The 24,285-nt window shown below is 39.9% G+C and overlaps 1 pseudogene; it reads left to right on the top strand.

The window, feature by feature from the left end:
• The first annotated feature begins 321 nt into the window (after nt 1–321).
• Nucleotides 322–24,285, top strand: part of LOC122747677 — an 83,739-nt pseudogene continuing 59,775 nt past the window's right edge.

The raw sequence follows: 24,285 nt of genomic DNA, 5'->3' as shown, positions 1-24,285 counted from the left end.
AGAGAATAATGTGAAACTTCATTGTTGCAAAGTAATGCTACTCTGGAAGTTTGGTTACCTGGGTGCCTTTATTTGTTTGTCTTAATTTGCATTTCCCTGTGTTTTATTTGTCCCTGGGCAAAGACTCACCCAATGGCTGTGTTGTGAGCTGCTTTATGTCTCAGGCATAGAATACACCAGAAAGCTGGGAAATAATGATTCTATGTCTCAAAGTCAATAACAACTTATATATACTTGATAACATCTTTTGAATCTTGTCCCTATAAATTTGAACACAGCTTTGTCAGAGGCAGTGGGACCCTGATGAATTAGACCAGCAGCATGGACTTCACCACCCCCAAACCTATAACTCCAAAGAGTCAGACCAATGTTACCTACGGACTTGGTAAAAGTTATGATGGTGACTCAGCTTGTGGTATGCCAAGAGTATCTCACAGATGGGTAGAGTGGGTTCTACGAGCATTATAATCTCTGGTAACCTTCCCACTGCCCAAACATTCCTTTGGAATCATATGTTCCAGGTACAAAGGGATCACCCATTTGAACTTACTCAGCTGGTCTTTTAGACCCAACCACAAAACCACCAGGATTTTCGGTAGATCTGACAAGGAGGTATCTTTACTGCAGACAAGTTGAAGGAGGAGGCTAAAAAGGGTTAACAGAGAACCTATTGATAGTAGCCAAAAGGGTTAATAGAGAAATTAAGATCTAAGTTTTTATCAATGGTAATTAGAGGGTTTGAGTTCCTATCAACCAACAATAGCAGCAGAAGCTTAGGGAAGGTAATTAGGGACCATTAACCTTTAATAGCCATTAATATTCCTAGATGACAGGACTAGAAACCAGATCTTAAGTAAAGAGATATCATAAACACAGACACCTTCTAGGTCTGACAAGTTTAAGCATGTCTTTATGTACATGAGCAGAAAAGACCAAGTGTGTCCTTATGACATGTAAACCCCAAAATCACACCTCCAGAGGAAAAAGGTGCCTGCCTCAGGGGTTGTCTTAGGACCCCAAGAATTCCAAATCTGTGTGTAATTTAAGATTCTAAATGTGGATTCTAATCTGTTCCCCCAGTTTTGGGGGAAACTGACTAAAATCACTGATAAAACGAGTTTAGGTTTTTTAAGGGTTTATTGAAAAATAGAAAGAAAAAGATTGAGAACAGAATTCCAACAGCCTGGCATTCCTATCTTTCCTCAAATTTCCTGTGAAGTCCTCTGCCGCTGCCACCACCATCAAGTCAGGAACCCAAAAGCACCAGAGCTCTCCGAGGAGGCTCCCTTTCCTCCTTCCTGTCTCCTCCCAGAAAATAGGAGGCTCCTCAAGTTGATTGGCTGGTAGCCTTGATAGAAAGCACCCATGAGTAAATGTCATTTCCTGATGCCAAGGAAAAGCCACAATGCCTCTGAGGCATTTTCCTCATGGCGGAGCTTTCCCACAGCAAGTCTCCAGTAGGTGGCATCATTCCAATCATTACATCTGGATACAAACCTCCCATGTAACTCCTTAAGGAAGAGATTAAGATAATGAGAAGATAATCTACTTTTCCTCACTATAAATATAACCATTTTTCCTCTCCCTATCTGAGACACCTATCTCCTTTGGGTGCTTCTCCCCATGGTCATCACAGTATTCTAATAAAACTTGGGAAACTGAGTCACTGAGTCTTGTAATTCTTTTGGGATACCTCTTGATCAGTTTGATCAATTAAACCCATCCCCACATCAAAGTGAGGGGGTATTCAATAATGGGTAGCTCTTTTGATGGAAGGGTCCATCCCTTCCTGATAGATACATAAAGAATAAGACAAGGCTCCAAAAAACATCCAAATAAGGCCATAGGAAAATACCCGGAGCAGCAAAACTCACAGAAGAATGTGCTGAAATCATCTTCTAACCAAGAACGGCTTGGAAGGTCAGAAGGAGGGAGCTGCTGTGCTGATAAAGGAGTCGGACCCAACCCCACAGTCACCCTGACACAGATCCAGTCTCAGGAAGTCCTCACCAGAGAAGGAGACCCCCAGAGCCTCTGAATCAGCTGAAGCACCAGTGTCATCTGGAACTAAGCTCACAGTCTGGTGAATGGGCTAAGCCCTGGGCAGGGGAGAAACTACAGGGATCTATGCTGGTGCTAAGGCAGAACTTGGATTTTATACCCCTACTGAGAACCAGGTGGTAGGCTCTAGTAGAAGTGGCCTAGGTGGGGGAGGGGCACAGGCTCGTTGGAGCTAACAACCACAACACACAAAGCTGGTTGATTAGCAAGTTGGTCTGGGGTCATCTAGGACCAGGAAACAGGCCGGGCAAGGGAAGAACCTGATTCTCCTTAAATCATACCACCTGGGACTTCTTAAGCTTGAGATACTGCAGCCTGGAAACAGTGCCCCACTTTAAGGAGCTAAAAGTCTAGTAAAAGAAAGGCAAGATGAGCCCACAGAGAAAGGTGAGGACCATAGAAAGTTTCTTCAGTAACAAGGAAGACCAAGGGGCACCCTCAGAGGAAGATGTCAACATCAGGGCCCCTATATCTAAAGCTTCCAAGAAAAATACAAATTGGTCTCAGGCCACAGAGGTGCTCAAAAAGGACTTTGAAGATAAAATTAGAGAGGTAGAGGAAAAAATGGAAAGAGAAATGAGGGTGATGCAGGAAAGACATGAGAAAAAAGTCAACAGCTTGAAAAGTCAAATTGACCCAATGGAAAAGGAGGTACAAAAGCTCTCTGATGAAAATAATTGCCTAAGAATTAGGATTGAACAAATGGAAGCCAGTGACTCTATGAGAAACCAAGACACAATAAAGCAAATCCAAATGAATAAAAAAATAGAGGGCAATGTGAAATATCTTCTAGGAAAAACTGCCAACCTGGAAAATAGGTCCAGGAGAGATAATTTGAAAATTATTGGTCTACCTGAAAACCATGATCAAGGAAAGAGCTTAGACACCATCTTCCAAGATATTCTCAGGGAAAATTGCCCTGAAATTCTAGAAGAAGCAGCTAAAATAGAAATTGAAAGAATCCACTGATCACCTCCAGAAAGAGATCCCTAAAAGAAAACTCCTAGGAATAATATAGCCAAATTCCAGAGCTCTCAGGTCAAGGAGAAAATATTGCAAGCTGCCAAAAAGAAAGAATACTGTGGAGCCCCAGTCAGGATAGCACAAGATCTAGCAGCTTCTACATTAAAGGACCTGAGGACATGGAATATGATATTCCAAAGGGCAAAAGAAATGGGATTACAACCAAGAATCACCTACCCAGCAAAACTCAGCATTATCTTTCAGCAGAAAAAATGGGACTTTAATGAAAAAGAAGACTTTCAGATATTTGTGATGAAAAGACCTGAACTGAATGGCAAATTTGACTTTCAAATACAAGACCCTAGAGAACTATTTTAAAAAATTGGAGCTGGGGGACATACCTGGGGTCGTACAGTGGGCGGCTGTCTTGTGTCTGAGGCCAGGTTTTGGCTGGGATCCCCCTGGGTCCAGGGGTGATGATTTGTCCACTGTTCCACTTAGCTAGATGATAACATTTTTTTTTGGTGAGGCAGTTGGGGTTAAGTGACTTGCCCAGGGTCACACAGCTAGTAAGTGTCAAGTATCTGAGGCCGGATTTGAACTCAGGTACTCCTGAATCCAGGGCCAGTGCTTTATCCACTGTGCCATCTAGCTGCCCCTAGATGATAACATCTTTAGGGTTAAACTGAGAGGTGAAGGGAATTCATTGGGGGAGGGGGAAGGGCAGAAGCAAACAGGAAAAGGCTTATGGAGTGGGGGAAGAGATGGGGGAGGAGCAGGGCAGTAAATGAATTTTACACTCATCAGAAAAGGCTCAAAGACCTTAAACTCATCAGAGCTGCCTCAAGGAGGGACAAACAGACACACCCAACTGGGTGGAGTAATCTATTTAATCTGGGCAGTAAATGAGCCTAACACTCATCAAAATTGGCTCAAAGACCTCAATCTCATTAGAATTGGCTCGGGGAGGGAATAATATACACACTCAATTGGGTGGAGTAATCTCTCTAACCCTGCAGGAAAATAGATGGGGAAGGGGATAAAAAGAAAGGGGCAAAAGAAGGAAGGGCAGAGTGGGGGAGGGGACAGACAGAAGCAAATCCCTTTTGAAGAGTGATTGGATAAAAGAAGATGGATAATAGAATAAATATCATGGGGAAGGGAATAGGATGGAAGGGAAACAGTTAACAATAGTAATCATGAAAAAGAGAAAAGGGGGGAAATTGTACAAAAAAATATTTATAGCAACTCTTGGTGGAGGCTAAGAATTGAGAATCAAGGGAATGTCCATCAATTGAGGAATGATGGAAAAAGCTGTGTTATATGATTGTAGTGGAATGGTCTTGTGCTACAGGAAATGACAAAGAGGATGATCCCCGAAAAACCTTGAAAGACTAATGAACATAGATGTATACTGAAGTGAGCAGAGCTGAGAGGACATTGTGAATAGTGACAGCAGTATTGTTCAGTAAGTAATTGTGAATGACTTAATTACTCTCAGCAGTACAATGATCCAAGACAAACCCAAGGAACTGATAAAAAGAACACTTGTGAATTGTACATATATAACCTGATTGCAATCTTGTGGAGCGGGGAGGAAAGGGAGGGAGAAAAATTTGGAACTCTAAATCTTATGGAAATGAATGTTGAAAATTACCCTTACATGTAAATGGAAAATAAAATAAATGTTTGTTGAAAGAAAAAAAAAGAATAAGACCAGGTTTCTGACAATGTCAGAGTATCCTCCTTAGATATAGAATAACTGCTACTGTCAATCTTACCTTCCAACAAGAAAAGTGAACTTGGATGTCTTTAATTCTGCCAACAGACAGTTATCTGAGATTGGAATGAGGTGGTGTTGATGAGAATGTTTAAAAGAACTTAAATAAGAATTTAAAGGACCACCTAACAGTAAATTCCAGACCTAAAGATTTCTGGCCTTAACTGATATGTTATTGTTTATTTGTTTGTTGTTGTTATTGTTCATTTTTTTCATTCTTGAAAAAGACCAATGACATCAGGAGGGTGTCTTTACTTGCAAGTAAATTGAATTTAAGTGAGGCAGAGCTGCACAAAGTCATCAGCTGCACTCTCCTCCAGAGTCATCAGAGTCCATTGGCAAGACATAGGGAAGACAACTTCTGATGACCCAGTATGCAAGGAGAGACCTTGCCCTTTTTAAGCTAAGGCCTTTTCCAGGAATCAGTTTGTCTGAGGTAACACCCCATCAGTAAGTAAAAGCTAGAACGGAGGCAAAAGATGGCCTAATTTTCCTTCACAAAAGAATCAATCTGGGGCAGCTAGGTGGCACAGTGAATAAAGCACTGGCCCAGGGTTCAGGAGGACCTGAGTTCAAATGTGGCCTCAGATACTTGATACTTACTAGCTGTGTGGCCCTGGGCAAGTCATTTAACCCTCATTGCCATAGGGAGAAAAAAAGAAAAAGGAAAAAAAAAAGAGAATCAATTTGAGAGGGTAAGATCCTCAGAGTTTCAGACCAGAACAGAAATCATTGTTATTTACACTCACTCTGAGCCTTCAAAATCCAATGAATAAGTGAGGCTTAGGCCAGGAACTATTATTGGCCAATCAGTGAGAGCCAGAGTGATTTGGGTTTTAAAGTATAGTCAAGTAGCTCCATTTGAATCTGAATGAGCTTTATCAAAGTCTGGTTTTCCAGAGCTATATTTCAAGAAATCGTAAATAAAAACTACATGAGGGACAGCTAGGTGGTGCAGTGGATAGAGCACCAGCCCTGGATTCAGGAGGACCTGAGTTCAAATCCAGCCTCAGACACTTGACACTTACTAGCTGTGTGACCCTAGGCAAGTCACTTAACCCCAATTTCCTCACCAAAAACAAAACAAAATAAAACAAAAACTGCATGAGACAAAAAAAAGTTAATTGTCCCATTTTTTTGAAAAGAAGGAGGAGAAGGAAATAGCAGCATTGCCCAATCAGTCAGGTCCCCAGGGGGGCTACTACTACTCATACAGATTGTTGTTGGTCCTTCATTCTTGAAGAAGACATATCATCAGGAGGGTGATGTCTTTGCTTGCAAATTAATTGGTTTTAAGTGTTAAAGTATCACTTAGAGGACAAGAAAAAGAAGACTCAAGAAGAAAACATTATAGTGATTCTGAGATGTTAGAAGACCCCCAAGCTCATGCAGCTAAGGGTCAGACAGACACTGAAATCCTTTAAGATGTGACAGTTGCATGGTCAACAGGGCCTGTACTTCTGGTTTGAACTGTTGAACAAAAGTATGTATTGACTTACTATTTACCAAGTGCTATGCTAAACACTTGGGATACAAATACAAAAGAGAAGCTGTCAAGAAACTCTCATACTAATAGGAAGAGAGAACACATAGGGGAATTTGGGCCAGAGAAAGGTGTTTTGGTCTAGGTCATTCAATAGTGATGTTAAATGGAGACATAAGGTATTCCACTGGCATGCCCTTTCCAAAAGTTATATTTGGTTTGATTACAGTTCTCAGAGCATTAGCTGGAAGTGTGATGGTGCTGCACTCTTAATCTAATCTAGCAATACCAGTGAGTCTGGTGTAGGGACCATAGGAAGATATAGTCAGGAAGACAAGGATTTGTAGAGGGGAAACTAGCCAGAAAACTGTTTTAATTGTCTCTCTTAGAGCAGTGCTTCTGATGTGGAAGGCACAGTAATATAGGCAGCCACCATCTGGGGAAGAAAGCCCACCAGTGTAGGGGAAAAGTCTTGAGGTCATGAAGTTTCTGGTAACACTTGACGGAAAGTTTTCCTAGGAATAAGGCAGGCTAAATAGACAGAAACTAAGCAATTTGAGAAGTATGGGAAATCATCCAGCTCCCAGTTTAGCAGGAAGTTGGGGCATGCCCTTCTGAGAAAGATTGCCCCAGAGAAAGTTATCAGGGCTAAAGGGAGATCTGTCAAAAGGAGACTTACGTGGGAGAAAACCATTCCTCTAACCCAACAAATAGAAGCCCCTCAACCTGGATAGTTTGTGGAGTAGTCAACATGGCCTTGAGAGGAGTTGGGGTCAGGCTGCATGGGCTAGGGCAGCAAAATTCCTGCCACATTCTGGATTCCTCACTGTCTCTTACCCTCCTCCCCCTCATCCAAGCTGCTGCAAAGGCCTACTGATTTCATGTTTGCAACATCTCTCAAATACACCCCCTTATCTCTTATGACACTGCCACCTCTCAAATGTAAGCCCTCATCATTTCACACATTGATTACTGCAATTGCCTGCTGGTAAGTCTGCCTGCCTCAGTCTCTCCCTATTCTAATCCATCCTCTATTCAACCACTAAAGTGATTTTCCTAAAATGCAGGTCTACCCATGCCACCCTCTTACTCAATGGCTTCCTATTGCTTCCAGGAGCAAATATAAAATGCTCTTTTTGCTATTCAAAGCCTTTCATAACAAAACTTTTTAATTTAATGTAGTCAAAGTAATCCACTCTGCATTTCATAATGTTCTCTAGCTCATCTTTGGTCATAAATTCTTCCCCTTTACACAGTTCTGACAAGTAAACTATTCCTTCCTTTTCTAATTTACCTATGGTATCTCCCTTTATGTCTAGGTCTTGTACCCATTTTGACTTTACTTTGGTGTATGGTGTAAGATGTTGGTCTATGCCTAGTTTTTGCCATACTATTTTCCAATTTTCCCAGCAGTTTTTGTCAAATAGTGAGTTTTTATCCTCGAGGCTAGAGTCTTTGGGTTTATTAAATAGGAGATGGCTATATTCATTTACTGCTGTGTTTTGTGTGCCTAACCTATTCCACTGAGCCTCCTTTCTATTTCTTAGCCAGTACAGAATAGTTTTGATGATTGCTGCTTTATAATATAGTTTTAAATCTGGTACAGCTAGGCCACCTTCCTTTGCATTTTTTTCATTAATTCCCTTGATATTCTTCCATGTGAATTTTGCCATTGTTTTTTCTAGCTCTATGAAATACTTTTTTGGTAGTTTGATTGTTATGACACTGAATATGTAAATTAATTTGGGTAGAATTTTCATTTTTATTATATTAGCACAGCCTACCCATGATCAATTAATATTTTTCCATTTGTTTAGATCTGATTTTATTTGTGCAAAAAGTTTTTTGTAATTGTGTTCATATAGTTCCTGGGTTTGTCTTGGCAAGTAGATTCCCAAGTATTTTATATTGTCTACAGTTATTTTAAGTGGGATTTCTCTATCTCTTGCTGCTAGACTTGGTTGGTCTTATATAGAAATGCTGATGACTAATGTGGGTTTATTTTATATCCTGCAACTTTGCTAAAGTTGGCAATTGTTTCAAGTAGTTTTTAGTTGTTTCTTTAGGATTCTCTAAGTATACCATCATATCATGTGCAAAGAGTCATATCCTCTAATTCTAAACCCAGTGTTCTTTCTACTGGATCACTCTTCATCTTGAACAAAACCTTCTGAGTCCCTTCCTTTTTTTCTCTTGGGCATGTTTGTGTCAGGGAAGGGGACCTCATAAGGTAGTATTCACAGGACCCTGACAAGATCTAAGTTCTATCATGTTTCTTAGAATAATGGGCCCGTTATTTTATAGCCGCATCTCATATATTTCACTTGCCATCACAAAGTTCTAAAAGAGTAGCATGAGGAAAAGTTCCCAATTCAAAAAGAAATCAAGAATCTTTAAAAATCATTCTAATCACTTTCCAGTCTAGTTCACTGAGATTTCTATGGTTGAAGTATCTTACAAAGATTATAGATAAGAGTAGCACAGCCTTACAAGAGCAGTCACCTGCCTATGAGATGCAATTTCTGATGTCTCTCCCAAATCCTTACCTCCCTGCTGATATTTGAAATTTTACAATTAAAATCTTGTCCTTTTACTTAAGGCTTTGGACCCTGATAACATTTAAATGGTCCCTGTAGAGTCTTGCCCCTAAATTGTTTTCAGTTGGGGGGTGTGTGTGAGTTACAAATCCTTTCTAGGGAAAAGTCAGGAAGGAGAAAGTAGAGGAAGACAACAGTGCCTATCCAAATAGACGTCAGAAGCTCCAGGGACTGAGGCAGGCCTTTTTCTTTGTTTATTGTCTCATAAAAATAATCAGAAAAAAAAAAAGAAAAAAAAAATAATCAGCACTTTAAAAAAATTTTTTTAATTTTTTGGTGAGGCAATTGGGGTTAAGTGACTTGCCCAAGGTCACACAGCTAGTAAGTGTTAAGTGTCTATGGCCGGATTTGAACTCAGGTCCTCCTGAATCCAGGGCCAGAGTTCTATCCACTGTGCCACCTAGCTGTCTCTCAATCAGCACTTTTAATACAGAACTGTTGATTGATTTGTAGCAAGTATGCTCTGGCTCATGTTCCCAGAGCCAGGCAGGCTACAGATGCCCCTTTAACCATCTATATGTATCCTGAGGGGTCCTGGGGGTTCTCTCCTCTAATACTTCAGTTCAAGCCCCACATTGAGTGTTCACTCCATGTCTATGTACAAGTTATTAGTATTCTGGCTCTATTTAACTGCTTAGAATCAATTACCTTTGACAAAAAGCTCTTTACTTCTAAGATATAGCAAGAATAGAAGTACAAACATTGCATTAACACCTTGGATGTATATGATTTGCCTATATGTACATCTTGTTCTCTGAGAAGGAGTTCAGAATTACCTCAGTTCCTAGCATTGGCCCCACTAAGTTCATGTCCAAATATGTCATTACTGTTAGAGGAATTCATGTCTCAGCTACCATTGATCTGAATCTGAAATGTTATTCCTAGAGGTCACATAACTAAGAAGTGTCTGAGTCTAGATTTGAACTCAGTGCAACATTCTATCCACTCTGCCATCCAGCTGCCCCAGAAACTCTCTCAGAAATAGATAAGCCTCTCTACATGGAGAATGCAATCAGAAGTATTCTAAGCAAGCTCCAAATCCTTGTTACAAATTAACTTATTGATTCATTCTATTTTCCTTTATGGCAACATAATATAGTCAATCACAAAGAAATTGTTGAACTCTGATATACTTTAGACACTTATCTTAAACATAAACATATTTTGAATACAATCTCAGACAAAGTGTGTGAGTGAATGTTGAATATAAGTTCCTGGAGGGCAGGGACTGGTTGGTTTTTTGTTTTTATATTTCCAGTGTCAATACAATGTGTCATACATTTGGGCAAGTGCACTGGTAAAAGGAACTCCAGGTGAGAAAATTCCCTCTACCAATGGAGGTTAGCCCTCTTCTACAACTTACTGTATTTGAGTGTTCCCTAGGGCACAGAAAAGTTTAGTGACTTGCCCAGGGTCACAAAACCAATATGTGTTAGAGGCAAAATTTGAACTCAGCTCTTTCTGACTTTGTGACCAGTTCTCTATCCCGTACACAATGCTGCTACTTGCCAAAAAAGGTACTTAATAACTTTCCTCCTATAAGATGAAGGGGGTGGACTGGCTGTTAGGTGGTGTTATAGTGCACAGAGTGCTGGGCCTGGAGTCAAGAAGACCTGAGTTCAAATCTGATTTCCGCATTTACTAGCTGTGTTATCTTAGGTAAGTCATTTAACTTCGGTTTCCTCAATTATAAAAATAGGGACAATAATAACACCTACCTTCCAGGGTTGCTGTAAGGATCAAATGAGTTAATATTTGTAAAGTACTTATTACTAGACTATCTCTAAGGTCTCTTCCAATTTTAAATCTACAATCCCAAATATCAAATGGAAATGAAAGCAACTGAAACAATCTATAAAAAGAGGGCAATTGTAAAGATGGAAACGCTTCAGCAAATGTTTGAAAGTGACCAAGCCTTTAAAAGTTCTTACAGAATTCTCTATTCCTCTTAATAATATCTAGAATTGAAGCTCATTATAATATTGAATTGTGTCTTGGAATCGAATGCTGAACTTCTTGGGGTAGAAACAGAACTCCAAGGCAGCTTAGCTTCATCAGAGAAATATGAGACACTGACCTGAAATTAACTTCAAAAGTCAAACTTGTATTTTTTTTCCCTGAGTATTCCTGATGCTTTCCAGACTGCATGCAGATGTCAGGCCCCCCTTTGGAATGTGATGGGCCCCCTTAGAAAGCTGCTGCAGAAAGAAAGCAGGTGACTCAAGTTATGTTTCCAGAAGACACTGGGGGCTAGATCCATTTCTCCTTCAATAACAGACAGGTTTCTAATGATTTCTGCTATAGTCAAAGTACACAGAGTTAACAACAAAAACAAACAAAAACCAAGTACACATTTCATTCCTAAATGGTAATGGAGATTTAGAATGGGAAAGGACCATAGGCCTCTCATTTGAAAAATAAGAAAAATGATGGCCAAAGAGACTCCCATTTTGAATTTCCCAAAGAAATGGAAGTAGAGTAAGTAGCAGAGTCAGGATTCAAATCCAGGTGCTCTGACTTCACTACAACAACCTGCCTCTCAAATATATGTAAAAGTCAGCCTGGATCTTAGCTCCTCTCCCAAGCTTCAGTCGCATCCCTGAAACAAGGTAGTGAAGGTAAGAGTCAATGGATTTGGCTATATTGGACGGGTGGTGACTAGGGCTGCATTGACCTCCAACAGAGTAGACATTGTGGCCATCAATGACCCCTTCATTGACCTCAACTACATCATTTATATGTTTCAATATGATTTCACCCATGGCAAGTTCAAGGGCACTGTCAAGGCTGGGAATGGAAAGCTGGTAATCAGTGGAGAAGCCATTATCATCTTCCAGGAGTGGAACCCCACCAATATTAAGTGAGGAGATGCTGGAGCTGAGTATGCTGTAGAATCCACTGGTGTCTTTACCACCATGGAAAAGGCTAAGACTCACTTGAAGGGTGGAGACAAGTAGGTCATTATTTCTGCCCTTTCTGCTGATGCCCCAATGTTCGTGATGGGAGTGAACCATGAGAAATATGATAATTCCCTTAAGATTGTCAGTAAAGCAACCTAAACTACCAACTGCTTGGGCCCCTTGGCCAAGGTCATTCATGACAACTTTGGCATCGTGGAAGGACTCGTGACTATAGCCCATGCCATTACTGCTACCCAGAAGACAGTAGATGGCCCCTCTGGCAAGCTATGGTGTGATGGGTCTGGTGCTGCCCAGAACATCATCCCTGCTTCCACTGGTGCTGCTAAGGCTGTAAGCAAGGTCATACCTGAATTGAATGGGAATCTCACAGGCATGGCTTTCCGTGTTCCTACTCCCAATGTGTCTGTTGTGGATCTGACCTGCTGCCTGGAGAAACCTGTTAAATATGATGATATCAAGAAAGTGGTGAAGCAAGGATCAGAGGAAACTTTGAAGGGCATCTTGGGCCACACAGAGGACCAGGTTGTATCCTGTGACTTTAACAGCAATGCCCACTCTTCTACCTTTGATGCTGGCACTGGCATTGCCCTCAATGACCATTTTGTGAAGCTCATTTCCTGGTATGACAATGAGTACAGTTACAGCAACTGTGTAGTAGACCTCGTGGTCTACATGGCCTCCAAGGAGCAAATTGGAAAGTCATGGATCTTCATCCCTAGCCAAAAGAAGAGTTCCACCATTGGGGAGCCCACATCCTTCTGGATATGGCAGGTCTGCCACTCTTTCATTCCTAAACTATTCTTCCCCCAAATTCCTTTATTAGCTAACAAAGCATTTGACTGCATAAATGGAAATAGATTATAGATGATCTCTCCAGGTAAAAGGGGGAAAAGCAATTATTCCTTAGAGAACAAAAGTAAGGACTGACTTTCACACTGTGAAGTAAATGACTAATATCAGATTCTTTTCTAAGAGACAAGTTTTGAAAGGAGTGGAGAGAGGAGGATACTGGACATCTAAGAACACAGAGAAGGGAAGCTAAGGGCAGGGAGAGGACTGAGGCATGTTCATGTAGAGAGTATTGTGAGAGTCATACTGTATTTTATGGCTTTATGATTCTAACAATCAGGTCACATCTGGAGTATCGTGCCCAGTTCTTGGCACCACAATTTAAGAGGAGCCTTGAAAGACTGCAGTAAGTGACCTGTGAGGTAATCCATCAACCATTTATATTTTAGTGTGAATTAATGTGTTACAAGTCTAAGTTTGGGGGGGGGTGGTTTGCTGGGGCGGGGGGGGGGGGGGCCAATGGGGGTTAAGTGATTTGCCCAGGGTCACACAGCTAGTAAGTGTCAAGTGTCTGAGGACAGATTTGAACTCGGGTACTCCTGAATCCAGGGCTGGTGCTTTATCCACTGCGCCACCTAGCTGTCCCCACAGGTCTGTTTTTGATACCTCTAGGGGACCTTGGCAACATGGCTCTGAAGGAATAAGAGATTTTATGTTGTAGAGGAAGTGGGCATGTATAACAGAGAGAAGGAACTTTTATACAGGGGGTAGGCCAGGGGCCACACAACAGAACAGACAGCATGAAGGCTCTAGAAGGCAATAAGTCTCCTCACTGGAGGTGTTCTAGTAGAAACAACAAAGGAGGAATTCACACATCAGGTGGGAAATCAAATAGATGACCTCTCAGATCCTTTCGATGAAATTTTATGAGCCCAGTTGGAAAGGACAATCAAAGAATTGCAAGTAGATAGTTGGAAAACAAACCTGCAATTTCACAATTTCTCCAAGGGCTGACCCAGACTTTCTAACAGCAGAGAGCAAACTCAAAGGGCTTCTTGGTCTTGGTACCTTCCTATCAGGTTCACTAGCAAAAAGGTTCCATAATGTTGAGGGAAGAAGTACAGTGAAAATAAGGTTCAGTGTGTTTGCTGTATCCAGAATGGTTCAAAAAAATTACCTTCCCCTTGAAAGAAAGCATGAAAAGGAATAGATCTACCTCGAAGTCTATTTCCCAATCCATATCTTAGTGCCCTAAACAGTTTGAGTTGATAACCCTGGCCCAGGATCCCTCTATTCTGATCCTCAAAATCTCAACTAATTAGTTAATCAATAAAACCTTATACTGCTCTCAACCCTTCATACCTTACCCCATTGTTATATAATTGCTTACCTACTTCAGTCCACAACCCTGGATTACTCCCACCTTGTTCATCCACTATTGAATGAGGTTGGAAGAAGTCACACAACTATGCTAACAAAGTCTACCACAAATTATGTTATCCAATCTCACTGAACCCTCACTGTTGCCTGCCAAAACTTTGACTCTTTCCTCCTAAAGCATCTATTCCAAACCTTCTCTTCTTTTCCTAAGTACTGACTCTATTACCTTTCCCCTCCCTATCATCAGAGGGCTTCATTTCAGATCTCAAATACTCTTACTCTTTGCTCCAATCTTGGAAGGTGAAGTGCCCTTCCTCATTGCCAAGTCCAACCTCTCTACTTATATATTTGATCGCATTTCCTCTTATATCTTCCAGGAATTTCCACCCTTCCATCATTACTACACTCTGACTAACTTTCAGTCTTTCCTTATTGGAGACTTACATTCCATCTTCAAACATGCCCAGATCTCCATCATCATTAAATTGAAAATTGAAGGGATCCCATCAATTGAGGAATGACTAAATAAGTTGTGGCATATGATTGTGATGGAATTCTATTGTGCTATAAGAAATGATGAGCAGGATGGCTTCAGAAAAACACAAGAAGACTTAAGTGAACTGATGCAAAGTGAAGTAAGCAGAACCAGAACATCTTACACATTAGTAGTAACATTATACTGATGATCCACTGTGACAGATTTAGTTACTCTAATCAATACAATGATCCAAGACAATTCCAAAAGACTCGTGATGAAAAATTCTATTCACATACATAGTGAGAACTGATGAACTCTGAATGTAGATTAAATCATCCTTTTTCACTTTATTTTTCTCGCTTTTTGTAATATGTCTAATATGCCTTACATGATTTCACGTGGATAATTGATATGATATTGCTTGCCTTCTTGGGAGGTAGGGAAGAGAGAGAGAGAGTTTGGCACCCAAAATTTTAAAAACTGAGTGTTAAAATAAATACATTTAAAAATTTTTTTCATTTGACCCTACCATTTCCTCATATTATTGTTCTGTATTTCTCCACCATTTCAAAGTCAAATTCCTGAGGAAAAACTCTTTGTTTCTACTTTCTACATCATACCACTTCTCAATCCCTTGTAATCTGGCATCTATCCCCACTACCCAAGTGAAATGGCTTTCTCCAACTATTTCTTAATTTCTAAATTCAATGGCCCTTTCTCAGTCTTCATCCTTTACCTTCCTTCAGCATTTAACCCTATTGACCACCCCAGCTCCCTCCTTCTGAATAGTACCTCTTTCCATGTTTTCATGCCATTTCTTTTGCTTGATTTTTTTTTCTATCAGCCTGGATCCTTCTTAGGCCCCTTTTCAGAATCATCATCCATACTCCACTTCCTATGTATGGTTATTTCCCAGGGCATTGTCCTTAGTACTCTCATCATCTCTCTTTATACTTTTTCTTGGTGATCTCCCCAATTCCTGTGGGTTGAAATATCATCTCTATGCAGCCGATTCCAAAATCTCTATATCCAGCACTCAAATGTCTCCTGAGTTCTAGCCTCATATCTATAATGATATGCTTGACATCTCTATCCAAATGTCCCATAGGCCACTCAAATTCAATATTCCTAGAACAGAACTCTTATCCTCCCCCTTAAACCTCCCTTCCTCCTGACTTCTGTGTTTCTATAAAGGGTATCACTACTCTTCTAGGACCCCAAGTTTCACTCTTGACTCTCATTCACCACATTCCCATATGCCATCAATTGCCAAATGATTTAATACTTCTTCCTTGACATCTTTCATATCTGTTCCTTTCTCCTTTTTTTCTTTTTTTTTAATTTATGGAATAAAACAAGCATTTCCATAACACAGGATAATTTTTAAAAGATGATTACATATGAAACCGCAAATATATTATGTACAACTTGCTATTTCTTTTAAATATATAATAGTTATTATGTAAATTTCTTTTTCCTTTTCTTCTTTCCTGAGCCTGCCCTAAAGATGGCTAATATTAGACACCAATATAGGGACAGGGATAGAGATAGAGACAGAGACAGAGACAGAAATAGAGATAGAGATAGATGTAGGTGTAGGTACAGATGTAAATGTAGATGCAGATGCAGATACAGATGTAGATGTAGATGTAGAATCATCCTATACACACTTCTATTTATCAATTCTTTCTCTGGATGCAGATAGCATCTTCCTTTATAGGTCCTTTGAAGTTAATTTGGGTATTTAAAATAGTCCAAATTACTTACTTACTCAAAGTTGTTCTTAAAACAATATTGCTGTTACTGTATACAAATTTATCTTGGTCCACTTATTTTGCTCTTCGCTATCTCGTGCAAGTCCATAATTTCTTATAACATCCTTTCTCTTTTATCATACCACAACCAACCTAGTCCAGATCCTCACCAACCTTTCATTTATATTACTGCAAAAGGCTTCCGATATCCCAACCTCCAATTTCTCTCCTCTCTAATCCTGCTTCCATACAACTACCAAATTAATATTCTTGAAGCATGGATCTGACCATCTTATTTCTCTGCTTGAGAAGCTTCAGTTCCTCCCCATTGCCTAGAATAAAATACACATTTTTTTTTATTTAAAGCCATTCACCAGCCCTACAATTTCCCAGACTAAAAGACTCTTCCCTGGACAGCAGTCCCCTATATGTCTTGTCTTCCCGCTTTAGAATTCCAGAAGTTCCTTGAGGGCTGGGACTGTCTTCCTTTTGTATTTTTATCTCCAGAGTTTAGTGCAGTGCTTGGCACAAAATCAGGTCTTAATAAATGCTTTCTCAGTCATTCTCAAATTGCAGAGGTGAGAACATTTATTCTAGACATAGGGGACAGCCAGTACAAATGCATAGAGATGGGAGAGAGAGTCCCCTGTATTAACTAGTGTCAGTCTTCTTGGACTTTGAATGGAAGAAGGGGTGATATGTGATTAAATTCAATCTGCAGAATGCAAACCCCTTAAAGACAGAGATTATCTCCTTCGGACCTTTTTAATCTCAATGCCCTACACATAGTAGGTGCTTAATTAAGGTTTGAATTGAAATAGAATTGGTAAATGGTGAAGAGGCCATTAGTGAATTCTCAGCTCAGTTTTCACTTTTTCAGTCTAACCAATTCCACTTTCTCTTAATCCTCTTTTCCCAGGTCCTGCCTTCCAATCCTTTAATCATCTTTGTGGGCATTTGGAGTTGCAAGGGTAAAAAAAAAAAAAAAAAAAACCCTCTCAAATGTTTCTTATTTTACTGTACCCCTCAGCCCAACCACTGAAGTCAAATATTTATCCAAAATGTGTTGTGCTGAATTAACTGGCTCTGGAGCCAATTCTGGCCGAGTTCAGACTCTATCCACAACCCTTGATTACAAAAGCTCCAGCAGAGCTGGAGCTGAAAGGCAGAGAGATGGGCTTGTCAGCCCTTCAGACCCTTTAAAGGCATTCAGGAATTATTCTTTGTTAATTCCTACCACATGGCAAATTAAATTCTATTTAGCTGGTTTTTAAAATATTTTCCTCTCTTGATTTAATAAAGGCTGGAGCCATGCCATTGTTCATAAACAGGCAGGGAAACAAATCAGGGTGAGCGGTCGGCTCCCATAAAGTGTTTCACCATCTCCCTTCTTCTCAGAAACTCAGCTGCACCTCTCCGATTTCACTATCCTGACAGCTCTAAGAGCTATGTCATGTTGTTTTTAAAATCCGACCTTGTTTACGGTTGCAAATAGGACATGATTTTGTTTCAAGACATTTAAAATTGTGAATATGATGTGGTTGACTGTTCTTCCTCAGCTCCTGCCCAAATTCCTTAAAATTATGATGTATAGGTGTGTATATGTAAGAAAAGACATGGTGGGGGGAGAGTGCTAGAAGGAAGAAACTTAAAGGATACTATCCATACTAGTTTTTTTGTTTGTTTTGTTTTTGTTTTTTTAAGTGAGGCAATTGGGGTTAAGTGACTTGCCCAGGATCACACAGCTAGTAAGTGTTAAGTATCTGGGGCCGGATTTGAACTCAGGTATTCCTGACTCCAGTGCTGGTGCTCTATCCACTGTGCCACCTAGCTGCCCCTCCATACTAGTTTAAACATGCTTGAAGATAACCTATACTCAATACACATAGGATCTCTCCCACATAAGACCCACCTTCTGCTTATGTGCATATATTGTTTATTTTCAACAACAGCAGCTGACAGATCAGCTCACCTGGATTGTTCCACGGGCCTATTAGCTGGTCTCCCTTCCTCCTCTAAACCATCCTGCATCCTGCATTACCAGGTCAAATCTTTCTAAAGCTTAAGAACTTTCGGTGGCTTCCTATTGCCTCCAGGATAAAGGATAAATAAACTTTTCTGCCTGTTTTTTCATGCTTCTCCATTCACAGATACAGACTCTCACCAATAAAATGTATGGTCCTTAAGGACTAAAATTATTTCATTTTTATCTCTGTATCCCTAGCACCAAGGAATCTATCTGACACATCATAGATAAGAAAAACATGTAGAATTGAATTGAATTGAATTGAAAGCATCCACACAACATTCACCACTCCACTACCACCACCACCCCCCCCCATGGCATTTTGCAATCAAATAAGATAACTATATAAAGTGCTTTACCAACTTTAAAGTGAATTATAAAGGCTAGCTATCATTATCATTATTAATGTCATCGTTAACATCAGCAACAGCATCATTATTTCATCAGCCTTTCCCTTTGCCTCTAACACAGCAATTCTCAAACTTTTGGGCTTCAGGATTGCTTTACAATCTTAAAAAATATTGAGGACCCCAAAGAGCTTTGTTTTATGTGAGTTATATCTATCAATAATTACTGAATGAGAAATTAAAACTAATAAAATTTTAAAGTATTTCCTTATTAATCATTTCAAAATAACAATAATAAATCCATTACATGTTAATATATAACATTTTATGGAAAATTAAATTTTTTTAAAGTAGTGAGAAGAACAGCATTGCTTTACATATTTTTGAATATCTTTTTAATGTCTGGTTTAATAGAAAATTGTTAAATTCTTATCTGCTTCTTCATTCAATCAATTTGTCGTGATATATCATTTTGGTTGAAGTATATGAAGAAAATCTGGGCTCCCACAGATATATAGTTGGGAAATGGAGGAGTATTTTGATAGGCAAATAGTGCAGTAGTAGTAATAGTAGTAGTAGTAGTAGTAGTGTAGTAGTAGTATAGTTTTGACATCCAGGACCCCCTGAAAGGGAATCAGGGATCCCTAGGCACACATAGATCATACTTTGAGAGCTACTACTATAATACATGCTCTCCTAACCTTTTTTTCAGAATTCCCATCTTCCCCTCAAGGCTCGGCTTAGGTATTCCTTCTTCCATAAACCTTTCCCTGATCCCTTTCTCCCAATCAATAGAAAGTATTCCTATATAAATAAATATTCCTGGAGTACTTTACCTGGATTTCTTTTTGGTATCATGATGAGATCCTTGAATTATCCTCATTTGCTTACATCCTCTTGAGTGGATTGTAAGCTCTTTAAAAGAAGAGAACTTTTTGTCTTTGTATTCCAGTGCCTAGCACAATGTCTTATACATAGTCAACACTCAACAAATATTTGTGAAACAAATGATTGAATACTTGTCCATAGAGAAGTATTTTAGCATTTATTACAAACTTTCTTGTATTGCTGTGTGTTTTCATGTGTATATCAGATCAATTGATCAATAAACATTTATTAAGCACCTACTATGTACCAGGCACTGTTCTAAATGTTGGGGACACAATAGCAAACTAGCAAATAGCAAAAAGAGTCAAAAGACAGTCCTGCCCTCAAGGAGCTTACAATCTAATGAAAGAGACAACATACAAACAAATTAGATACAAAACAAGCTATATACGGATAAGGGAAGGCACTGGAATTAGGAGGCATTGGGGAAAGCTTCCTGTAGGATGTGAGATTTTATTTGGGACTTAAAGGAAGCCAGGGATGTCAGTAGTGAGAGCAGAAGAAGAAGAAGAGCATTCTAGGCATAGGGGACAGGCAGAGAGAATGCCAGGAGCTGAGAGATAGTGTCTCATTCATGGAACAGCCAGGAAGCTGGTGTTACTGAAGTAAAGGGTTCCTGTCAGGACATACAGTATAAAAAGACTGGAAAGGCAGGAGGGAGAGGGGTGGGTTATGAAGGGCTTTGAATGTCAAAAAAGAGTATTTTGTACTTGTTTTAGAAGGCAATGGGAAGCCACCAGAGTTTATTGAATGGGGGAAGCAGTGTAATGTGATCAGATCTGCACTTTAGGAAGATCACTTTTGTGGGCTGAATGGAGGATGGATTGGAGTGGAGAGAGACATGGGGCAGGCAGACCCACCATCAGACATGAGGTGATAAGGGGCCTGTATGAGAGCAGTAGCAATGTCAGAGGGTCATAGATAAGAGCTAAGAACTTATACTTTGTCTCTCTAATTAGATTATAGGCACCTCAAGGAGAAGAACTAGAGCAACTAAGCACAATCAACCTTGCACCTAGGCAGGGTAAGTAGTCCTCTGAATGGTATGGAATACCACAGTTCCCCCTGAAAGAAGCAAGTAGCACAAGGACAATCTCCCCAAAGAGAAATATCTTTCCCACATTCCACCTATGATCGATTCATTTGGCTTGGCATATTCCATTGTTACAATACAACTACCCTCCAGGAAAGATTAATCCTATTAATCATTCACACCTTAATTTTCCTCAGTTAATCAGATTGCTATGATTCTCCACTTTGAAATTTATTTACTTGAAACACTAGTTAAGGAATTAAATGGCAGAGGGATAGAGAGAAGGAAAAAAAATTTGTAAACCCAAACTCCCATAACAGAAAAAAAATCACCAGTACTATTAAAGAAAGTAACCCTTTATAGATTAGATAGCTAGATTGATAGATGATAGATACATAGATAGATAAATGGAAGATAGATGATAGATAGATAGATAGATAGATAGATAGATAGATAGATAGATAGATAGATAGATAGATAGATAGATAGATAGATAGATAGATAGATAGATAGAGGGAGAAAAGTGCTTTGATGCTGTCCAGAATGACCAGCAATTTTGTTGCTGGAAGATATGCGTAACAAAGGCATGACTGCAGACAAAGGCAGAGGCTCTTAGCCCTCCCAGCTTTACCTAGCCCTTTTGTCATTGCCCCTAGATTTATTTGCATGGTCACTAGGAACATTAGAGATCATTGACAAGAATTTCATCATCTCTACTTACCCACATACCTGTTTGACATGCCCAAAACCATTTGAGTGGATACAGATTGGTGATCAGGGTCATGATAGGAGGGCAGAGGAAGCCTCTTCTCAGGAACTTCAAACATTAGCCAGACAAGAGTAAGTCAAAAGAATAGACTTAGTTTTGGTCTGAGGTTTCTGTTGGCTTTTGAGGTGGTCTGAGGTATTAGAGAGAATTCTGGGAATGGAGTCATTAGGATCTGGATTCCAAGGAACAGAGATGGAAACTCCAAAGCATTCTTTTTCTATGGGCCAGTTACCTCCCCTTGAAACACGTCAAAAAAAAGTAACAAGTATCATCTTCTGAAACCAATGAAAGTTGCAGGAAGCAGATCTGACATTCTCCACCTGTATGATCATGCATAAATCACTTGACCTCCTTGTGCTTCCATTTCTTCATCTATAATATAGGGGAAACAATACCTGTTTCAATTACTTCACACCATGGTTGTGGAATTAAACAAGAACTCCTAAAACCATTTTGTGAACCTTCAACACTATATTAATTTCAGGTTTTATTATCTTGGCTGCCTTATTGGGTGTGAGGGTTCCTAGTTTTATTTAGTCTATTACCAAAAGAAATTTAACCATCTCTTGTCTTCCTCCAACAAAATGAAAGCTCCTTAAAAGCAGGGGCTGTTTCATTTTTATCATGTAATTCCTAGAACCTAGTACAGTGCACGACACATAGTAAGTATTTGATAAATGTTAGTTGATTGATTAATTTCCAGGAAGAGGCTTACTAGCCTATGTACCCCCAGCAGATGGTAGCAAAAAGCAACAGATGGCCCTGAAGAATTTGAATAACTAAAGAAATCAGAGCATAGAAGAGTAGCTCAGTGATCACCAGAATAGTGGATACCCCTGGCAAAGATCAGAGACTCAAAATCCAGCAGGGAAATAGAGAAAGTGATACAATATCAGTAAAGTACTCTGGCTGCTCTGTAGCATCTGAGGAATGAGTTGCTCCAGCCACACATGTGCCTTCCCTAAATGCACCCTTGTCACACTTCATCCTGACATACATCCCCCTTCATACATGTTCCCACACATGTTTCCTATGTGTGTACTTTCTATGGGTATCCCCTGACCATACTTATTCTGGGCACATGTGTATTTCTTCAAAGTCAGTATCATAATCTTAGAAGAGCATACTTGTACATAGAGGAGGATTTTTTTATCAGTAAGTTTGCTAAGCTATTTGACTAAGCATCTTTTACTTTTAATCTAATGTGTCTTCTGGCCTTGTAAAATTAAACACATCAGTGAAGACTTGTAAGCTATGGTTTTGAATGAATGATGTCCACAAAATTCCTGGGACTCAATGTAGGGGCGGGGGAAGCAGGGGTAGGGATATGTGCTGCACAGAGAATGTGATATCATCAGATTTTGAATTAGAAAGGACCTCAAGAATTACCTAGTTCAACACCCCTCATTTTATCCATGAAGCAGTTGAGACCCAAAGAGTTTAAGTAACATGTCCACACAGGTAGTAAGCACCAAAGCTAGGTTTCCAATTCAGGTCCTGGAGTCTTTGACTGTAATTCTACTTCTTGTTCTACTGCACTACAATATTAAATAATGAATGTACCTGCTCTCCTTTCTGCCACTGCAAGAGAATATATCAAATACACAGGGTAAATAAATCCCTAGCTAAGGAGGGAAAAGCATTCCCTGAAGATAATCAAATAGCTAAGCCTACCTCCTTATACAAAAAAATAAAATAAAATAAAATAACAACAGTGGGCTTACTCTTGTCTAAGGAGTCATATCTCTTAGGTTCCTGCAAGGGGCTTTTAATTCTCTTCAAGTTCTTTGTTCCTGTGATCTCAGGCAGCAATGACCTTGGATTCAGGCTTTCTCCATTCTTTCCCTGTCTGGAGTTCCTTGTTAAAGGTTCCCCACTTCATTAGACATAGAAGGGCAAAGGGGAGAGAGCAGCTGGAACTTTGAATGCCTAGTTGTTAGACAGCAATCCTCAGTCAATATCATTGTCTCCCTTTGCTTTCCCTAACCAATGAGCTCCTGAGTGTGATTAGTTTCTGGAGGGGGAATGGAAAGGAAAGGAAGTGAAAACATAGTTGCCTCCCAGAGAGAAAATTGGTCCATAATGTGCCCCTCCCCCTTTTAGACATGGGATGGGAAAGAGAGAAGAAAGGATACCTAGATGTCCCCTAAATGGGTGTAGAATCTGGATAGGTAGAAAGGTGGAGCCTTCCTGGCAAGGCCAGCAGTTCCTAAGTGTATTGGGTGAAACCACAAAGCAATGCTTTGGGGCCTACATTCATGATCAAAAGAAATGCTAAATTTTATCCCCAGGTAAGTGAAAATAAAGATGTATTTTTTTCCTTTGCAAGTTGACAGCCCTCTTGAAATCCATCCACAGGGCATCTGTACACCCCAGGTTAGGAACCCTTGCCCTAGAGGAAGAAGTCATTATAATATGTTCAGAAGACAATGAAGAAAGCAGCCTCACTCAGACAAGGAGTTATTGTAAGGGAGTAAGATGAGATATGCCTACAAAGATAGGTCCCAGATTATGCAGAGCCTTGATTGCCATTGGCTTCCACTCATTTAACCTGTACTAATTGAGGAGCCATCAAAAGTTTTTCTTTTTTCTTTTTTTTTCTTTTTCATGAGGCAATTGGAGTTAAGTGACTTTCCCAAGGTCACACAGGTAGTAAGTGTCAAGTGTCTGTGGCCGGATTTGAACTCAGGTCCTCCTGAATCCAGGGCCAGTGCTTTATCCACTGTGCCACCTAGCTGCCACCCATCAAAAGTTTTTCAACAGAGTTGACATAATTCAAAAAGTTTTCCTAAAAATTATTCTAAGGGCAGATACAGACACTGTTTCGTCCTGCCCCACCACCCCCCCACCTTGAATCAAAATCAATTCTGATTCATGTAGCAGGACTGGTGAATCTTTCTCTAAAAAAGACCAGATGGAATATATAATTTCTTCTCACTTTGTCTTTGGGATATTTCAGGAAGAAGCCTGGGGGTAATTTGTTTAACTATGCCCAACTGCTCAGGGGAAAGTACGT

This window comes from Dromiciops gliroides, chromosome 3 (assembly GCF_019393635.1).
Source record: "Dromiciops gliroides isolate mDroGli1 chromosome 3, mDroGli1.pri, whole genome shotgun sequence".
In the NCBI taxonomy this organism is placed as follows: domain Eukaryota; kingdom Metazoa; phylum Chordata; class Mammalia; order Microbiotheria; family Microbiotheriidae; genus Dromiciops; species Dromiciops gliroides.
Note: the sequence above shows the minus strand (reverse complement) of the source record. Positions and strands in the feature narration are given on the sequence as shown.